The sequence below is a fragment of the Procambarus clarkii genome, unplaced genomic scaffold (genome assembly GCF_040958095.1).
Source record: "Procambarus clarkii isolate CNS0578487 unplaced genomic scaffold, FALCON_Pclarkii_2.0 HiC_scaffold_98, whole genome shotgun sequence".
Lineage (NCBI taxonomy): Eukaryota > Metazoa > Arthropoda > Malacostraca > Decapoda > Cambaridae > Procambarus > Procambarus clarkii.
Window position 1 is genome coordinate 4885350 of NW_027189131.1, and position 9123 is coordinate 4894472.

Here is a 9123-nt window from a genome sequence, read left to right on the forward strand (position 1 = left end):
GTGAGGAACACAAATGCGAACAAGCCTGAATGGTTCCCAGGACAATATGCAACTGAAAACTCACACCCCAGAAGTGACTCGAACCCATACTCCCAGGAGCAACGCAACTGGTATGTACAAGACGCCTTAATCCACTTGACCATCACGACCGGACTAATGAGGTGATAGCCTAAGCTATTTGAACCACCCCACCGCCGGCACTCGGATAGTAATCTTGGGCATAGCATTTTACCAAATCACCTCATTCTTTGGGGCACACGTGAGGAACACAAATGCGAACAAGCCTGAATGGTTCCCAGGACAATATGCAACAGAAAACTCACACCCCAGAAGTGACTCGAACCCATACTCCCAGGAGCAACGCAACTCGTATGTACAAGACGCCTTAATCCACTTGACCATCACGACCGGACTAATGAGGTGATAGCCTAAGCTATTTGAACCACCCCACTGCCGGCACTCGGATAGTAATCTTGGGCATAGCATTTTACCAAATCACCTCATTCTTTGGGGCACACGTGAGGAACACAAATGTGAACAAGCCTGAATGGTCCCCAGGACAATATGCAACTGAAAACTCACAACCCAGAAGTGACTCGAACCCATACTCCCAGGAGCAACGCAACTGGTATGTACAAGACGCCTTAATCCACTTGACCATCACGACCGGACTAATGAGGTGATAGCCTAAGCTATTTGAACCACCCCACCGCCGGCACTCGGATAGTAATCTTGGGCATAGCATTTTACCAAATCACCTCATTCTTTGGGGCACACGTGAGGAACACAAATGCGAACAAGACTGAATGGTCCCCAGGACAATATGCAACTGAAAATTCACACCCTAGAAGTGACTCGAACCCATACTCCCAGGAGCAACGCAACTGGTATGTACAAGACGCCTTAATCCACTTGACCATCACGACCAGACTAATGAGGTGATAGCCTAAGCTATTTGAACCACCCCACCGCCGGCACTCGGATAGTAATCTTGGGCATAGCATTTTACCAAATCACCTCATTCTTTGGGGCACACGTGAATAACACAAATGCGAACAAGCCTGAATGGTCCCCAGGACAATATGCAACTGAAAACTCACACCCCAGAAGTGACTCGAACCCATACTCCCATGAGCAACGCAACTGGTATGTACAAGAAGCCTTAATCCACTTGACCATCACGACCGGACTAATGAGGTGATAGCCTAAGCTATTTGAACCACCCCACTGCCGGCACTCGGATAGTAATCTTGGGCATAGCATTTTACCAAATCACCTCATTCTTTGGGGCACACGTGAGGAACACAAATGCGAACAAACCTGAATGGTCCCCAGGACAATATGCAACTGAAAACTCACACCCCAGAAGTGACTCGAACCCATACTCCCAGGAGCAACGCAACTGGTATGTACAAGACGCCTTAATCCACTTGACCATCACGACCGGACTAATGAGGTGATAGCCTAAGCTATTTGAACCACCCGACCGCCGGCACTCGGATAGTAATCTTGGGCATAGCATTTTACCAGATCACCACCTCATTCTTTGGGGCACACGTGAGGAACACAAATGCGAACAAGCCTGAATGGTCCCCAGGACAATATGCAACTGAAAACTCACACCCCAGAAGTGACTCGAACCCATACTCCCAGGAGCAACGCAACTGGTATGTACAAGACGCCTTAATCCACTTGACCATCACGACCGGACTAATGAGGTGATAGCCTAAGCTATTTGAACCACCCCAACGCCGGCACTCGGATATTAATCTTGGGCATAGCATTTTACCAAATCACCTCCTTCTTTGGGGCACACGTGAGGAACACAAATGCGAACAAGCCTGAATGGTCCCCAGGACAATATGCAACTGAAAACTCACACCCCAGAAGTGACTCGAACGCATACTCCTAGGAGCAACGCAACTGGTATGTACAAGACACCTTAATCCACTTGACCATCACGACCGGACTAATGAGGTGATAGCCTAAGCTATTTGAACCACCCCACCGCCGGCACTCGGATAGTAATCTTGGGCATAGCATTTTACCAAATCACCTCATTCTTTGGGGCACACGTGAGGAACACAAATGCGAACAAGCCTGAATGGTCCCCAGGACAATATGCAACTGAAAACTCACACCCCAGAAGTGACTCGAACCCATACTCCCAGGAGCAACGCAACTGGTATGTACAAGACGCCTTAATCCTCTTGACCATCACGACCGGACTAATGAGGTGATAGCCTAAGCTATTTGAACCACCCCACCGCCGGCACTCGGATAGTAATCTTGGGCATAGCATTTTACCAAATAACCTCATTCTTTAGGGCACACGTGAGGAACACAAATGCGAACAAGCCTGAATGGTCCCCAGGACAATATGCAACTGAAAACTCACACCCCAGAAGTGACTCGAACCCATACTTCCAGGAGCAACGCAACTGGTATGTTCAAGACGCCTTAATCCACTTGACCATCACGACCGGACTAATGAGGTGATAGCCTAAGCTATTTGAACCACCCCACCGCCGGCACTCGGATAGTAATCTTGGGCATAGCATTTTACCAAATCACCTCATTCTTTGGGGCACACGTGAGGAACACAAATGCGAACAAGCCTGAATGGTCCCCAGGACAATATGCAACTGAAAACTCACACCCCAGAAGTGACTCGAACCCATATTCCCAGGAGCAACGCAACTGGTATGTACAAGACGCCTTAATCCACTTGACCATCACGACCGGACTAATGAGGTGATAGCCTAAGCTATTTGAACCACCCCACCGCCGGCACTCGGATAGTAATCTTGGGCATAGCATTTTACCAAATCACCTCATTCTTTGGAGCAGACGTGAGGAACACAAATGCGAACAAGCCTGAATGGTCCCCAAGACAATATGCAACTGAAAACTCACACCCCAGAAGTGACTCGAACCCATACTCAAAGGAGCAACGCAACTGGTATGTACAAGACGCCTTAATCCACTTGACCATCACGACCGGACTAATGAGGTGATAGCCTAAGCTATTTGAACCACCCCACCGCCGGCACTCGGATAGTAATCTTGGGCATAGCATTTTACCAAATCACCTCATTCTTTGGGGCACACGGGAGGAACACAAATGCGAACAAGCCTGAATGGTCCCCAGGACAATATGCAACTGAAAACTCACACCCCAGAAGTGACTCGAACCCATACTCCCAGGAGCAACGCAACTGGTATGTACAAGACGCCTTAATCCACTTGACCATCACGACCGGACTAATGAGGTGATAGCCTAAGCTATTTGAACCACCCCACCGCCGGCACTCGGATAGTAATCTTGGGCATAGCATTTTACCAAATCACCTCATTCTTTGGGGCACACGTGAGGAACACAAATGCGAACAAGCCTGAATGGTCCCCAGGACAATATGCAACTGAAAACTCACACCCCAGAAGTGACTCGAACCCATACTCCCAGGAGCAACGCAACTGGTATGTACAAGACGACTTAATCCACTTGACCATCACGACCGGACTAATGAGGTGATAGCCTAAGCTATTTGAACCACCCCACCACCGGCACTCAGATAGTAATCTTAGGCATAGCATTTTACCAAATCACCTCATTCTTTGGGGCACACGTGAGGAACACAAATGTGAACAAGCCTGAATGGTCCTCAGGACAATATGCAACTGAAAACTCACACCCCAGAAGTGACTCGAACCCATACTCCCAGGAGCAACGCAACTGGTATGTACAAGACGCCTTAATCCACTTGACCATCACGACCGGACTAATGAGGTGATAGACTAAGCTATTTGAACAACCCCACCGCCGGCACTCGGATAGTAATCTTGGGCATAGCATTTTACCAAATCACCTCATTCTTTGGGGCACACGTGAGGAACACAAATGCGAACAAGCCTGAATGGTCCCCAGGACAATATGCAACTGAAAACTCACACCCCAGAAGTGACTCGAACCCATACTCCCAGGAGCAACGCAACTGGTATGTACAAGACGCCTTTATCCACTTGACCATCACGACCGGACTAATGACGTGATAGCCTAAGCTATTTGAACCACCCCACCGCCGGCACTCGGGTAGTAATCTTGGGCATAGGATTTTACCAAATCACCTCATTCTTTGGGGCACACGTGAGGAACACAAATGCGAACAAGCCTGAATGGTCCCCAGGACAATATGCAACTGAAAACTCACACCCCAGAAGTGACTCGAAACCATACTCCCAGTAGCAACGCAACTGGTATGTACAAGACGCCTTAATCCACTTGACCATCACGACCGGACTAATGAGGTGATAGCCTAAGCTATTTGAACCACCCCACCGCCGGCACTCGGATAGTAATCTTGGGCATAGCATTTTACCAAATCACCTCATTCTTTGGGGCACACGTGAGGAACACAAATGCGAACAAGCCTGAATGGTCCCCAGGACAATATGCAACTGAAAACTCACACCCCAGAAGTGACTCGAACCCATACTCCCAGGAGCAACGCAACTGGTATGTACAAGACGCCATAATCCACTTGACCATCACGACCGGACTAATGAGGTGATAGCCTAAGCTATTTGAACCACACCCACCGCCGGCACTCGGATAGTAATCTTGAGCATAGCATTTTACCAAATCACCTCATTCTTTGGGGCACACATGAGGAACACAAATGCGAACAAGCCTGAATGGTCCCCAGGACAATATGCAACTGAAAACTCACACCCCAGAAGTGACTCGAACCCATACTCCCAGGAGCAACGCAACTGGTATGTACAAGACGCCTTAATCCACTTGACCATCACGACCGGACTAATGAGGTGATAGCCTAAGCTATTTGAACCACCCCCACCGCCGGCACTCGGATAGTAATCTTGGGCATAGCATTTTACCAAATCACCTCATTCTTTGGGGCACACGTGAGGAACACAAATGTGAACAAGCCTGAATGGTCCCCAGGACAATATGCAACTGAAAACTCACACCCCAGAAGTGACTCGAACCCATACTCCCAGGAGCAACGCAACTGGTATGTACAAGACGCCTTAATCCACTTGACCATCACGACCGGACTAATGAGGTGATAGCCTAAGCTATTTGAACCACCCCACCGCCGGCACTCGGATAGTAATCTTGGGCATAGCATTTTACCAAATCACCTCATTCTTTGGGGCACACGTGAGGAACACAAATGCGAACAAGCCTGAATGGTCCCCAGGACAATATGCAACTGAAAACTCACACCCCAGAAGTGACTCGAACCCATACTCCCAGGAGCAACGCAACTGGTATGTACAAGACGACTTAATCCACTTGACCATCACGACCGGACTAATGAGGTGATAGCCTAAGCTATTTGAACCACCCCACCACCGGCACTCAGATAGTAATCTTGGGCATAGCATTTTACCAAATCACCTCATTCGTTGGGGCACACATGAGGAACACAAATGCGAACAAGCCTGAATGGTCCCCAGGGCAATATACAACTGAAACCTCACACCCCAGAAGTGACTCGAACCCATACTCCTAGGAGCAACGCAACTGGTATGTACAAGACGCCTTAATCCACTTGACCATCACGACCGGACTAATGAGGTGATAGCCTAAGCTATTTGAACCACCCCACCGCCGGCACTCGGATAGTAATCTTGGGCATAGCATTTTACCAAATCACCTCATTCTTTGGGGCACACGTGAGGAACACAAATACGAACAAGCCTGAATGGTCCCCAGGACAATATGCAACTGAAAACTCACACCCCAGAAGTGACTCAAACCCATACTCCCAGGAGCAACGCAACTGGTATGTACAAGACGCCTTAATCCACTTGACCATCACGACCGGACTAATGAGGTGATAGCCTAAGCTATTTGAACCACCCCACCGCCGGCACACGGATAGTAATCTTGGGCATAGCATTTTACCAAATCACCTCATTCTTTGGGGCACACGTGAGGAACACAAATGCGAACAAGCCTGAATGGTCCCCAGGACAATATGCAACTGAAAACTCACACCCCAGAAGTGACTCGAACCCATACTCCCAGGAGCAACGCAACTGGTATGTACAAGACGCCTTAATCCACTTGACCATCACGACCGGACTAATGAGGTGATAGCTTAAGCTATTTGAACCACCCCACCGCTGGCACTCGGATAGTAATCTTGGGCATAGCATTTTACCAAATCACCTCATTCTTTGGGGCACACGTGAGGAACACAAATGCGAACAAGCCTGAATGGTCCCCAGGACAATATGCAACTGAAAACTCACACCCCAGAAGTGACTCGAACCCATACTCCCAGGAGTAACGCAACTGGTATGTACAAGACGCCTTAATCCACTTGACCATCACGACCGGACTAATGACGTGATAGCCTAAGCTATTTGAACCACCCCACCGCCGGCACTCGGGTAGTAATCTTAGGCATAGGATTTTACCAAATCACCTCATTCTTTGGGGCACACGTGAGGAACACAAATGCGAACAAGCCTGAATGGTCCCCAGGACAATATGCAACTGAAAACTCACACCCCAGAAGTGACTCGAAACCATACTCCCAGGAGCAACGCAACTGGTATGTACTAGACGCCTTAATCCACTTGACCATCACGACCGGACTAATGAGGTGATAGCCTAAGCTATTTGAACCACCCATCCGCCGGCACTCGGATAGTAATCTTGGGCATAACATTTCACCAAATCACCTCATTCTTTGGAGCACACGTGAGGAACACAAATGCGAACAAGCCTGAATGGTCCCCAAGACAATATGCAACTGAAAACTCACACCCCAGAAGTGACTCGAACCCATACTCCCAGGAGCAACGCAACTGGTATGTACAAGACGCCTTAATCCACTTGACCATCACGACCGGACTAATGAGGTGATAGCCTAAGCTATTTGAACCACCCCACAGCTGGCACTCGGATAGTAATCTTGGGCATAGCATTTTACCAAATCACCTCATTCTTTGGGGCAAACGGGAGGAACACAAATGCTAACAAGCCTGAACGGTCCCCAGGACAATATGCAACTGAAAACTCACACCCCAGAAGTGACTCGAACCCATACTCCCAGGAGCAACGCAACTGGTATGTACAAGACGCCTTAATCCACTTGACCATCACGACCGGACTAATGAGGTGATAGCCTAAGCTATTTGAACCACCCCACCGCCGGCACTCGGATAGTAATCTTGGGCATAGCATTTTACCAAATCACCTCATTCTTTGGGGCACATGTGAGGAACACAAATGCGAACAAGCCTGAATGGTCCCCAGGACAATATGCAACAGAAAACTCACACCCCAGAAGTGACTCGAACCCATACTCCCAGGAGCAACGCAACTGGTATGTACAAGACGCCTTAATCCACTTGACCATCACGACCGGACTAATGAGGTGATAGCCTAAGCTATTTGAACCACCCCCACCGCCGGCACTCGGATAGTAATCTTGGGCATAGCATTTTACCAAATCACCTCATTCTTTGGGGCACACGTGAGGAACACAAATGTGAACAAGCCTGAATGGTCCCCAGGACAATATGCAACTGAAAACTCACACCCCAGAAGTGACTCGAACCCATACTCCCAGGAGCAACGCAACTGGTATGTACAAGACGCCTTAATCCACTTGACCATCACGACCGGACTAATGAGGTGATAGCCTAAGCTATTTGAACCACCCCACCGCCGGCACTCGGATAGTAATCTTGGGCATAGCATTTTACCAAATCACCTCATTCTTTGGGGCACACGTGAGGAACACAAATGCGAACAAGCCTGAATGGTCCCCAGGACAATATGCAACTGAAAACTCACACCCCAGAAGTGACTCGAACCCATACTCCCAGGAGCAACGCAACTGGTATGTACAAGACGACTTAATCCACTTGACCATCACGACCGGACTAATGAGGTGATAGCCTAAGCTATTTGAACCACCCCACCACCGGCACTCAGATAGTAATCTTGGGCATAGCATTTTACCAAATCACCTCATTCGTTGGGGCACACATGAGGAACACAAATGCGAACAAGCCTGAATGGTCCCCAGGGCAATATACAACTGAAACCTCACACCCCAGAAGTGACTCGAACCCATACTCCTAGGAGCAACGCAACTGGTATGTACAAGACGCCTTAATCCACTTGACCATCACGACCGGACTAATGAGGTGATAGCCTAAGCTATTTGAACCACCCCACCGCCGGCACTCGGATAGTAATCTTGGGCATAGCATTTTACCAAATCACCTCATTCTTTGGGGCACACGTGAGGAACACAAATACGAACAAGCCTGAATGGTCCCCAGGACAATATGCAACTGAAAACTCACACCCCAGAAGTGACTCAAACCCATACTCCCAGGAGCAACGCAACTGGTATGTACAAGACGCCTTAATCCACTTGACCATCACGACCGGACTAATGAGGTGATAGCCTAAGCTATTTGAACCACCCCACCGCCGGCACACGGATAGTAATCTTGGGCATAGCATTTTACCAAATCACCTCATTCTTTGGGGCACACGTGAGGAACACAAATGCGAACAAGCCTGAATGGTCCCCAGGACAATATGCAACTGAAAACTCACACCCCAGAAGTGACTCGAACCCATACTCCCAGGAGCAACGCAACTGGTATGTACAAGACGCCTTAATCCACTTGACCATCACGACCGGACTAATGAGGTGATAGCTTAAGCTATTTGAACCACCCCACCGCTGGCACTCGGATAGTAATCTTGGGCATAGCATTTTACCAAATCACCTCATTCTTTGGGGCACACGTGAGGAACACAAATGCGAACAAGCCTGAATGGTCCCCAGGACAATATGCAACTGAAAACTCACACCCCAGAAGTGACTCGAACCCATACTCCCAGGAGTAACGCAACTGGTATGTACAAGACGCCTTAATCCACTTGACCATCACGACCGGACTAATGACGTGATAGCCTAAGCTATTTGAACCACCCCACCGCCGGCACTCGGGTAGTAATCTTAGGCATAGGATTTTACCAAATCACCTCATTCTTTGGGGCACACGTGAGGAACACAAATGCGAACAAGCCTGAATGGTCCCCAGGACAATATGCAA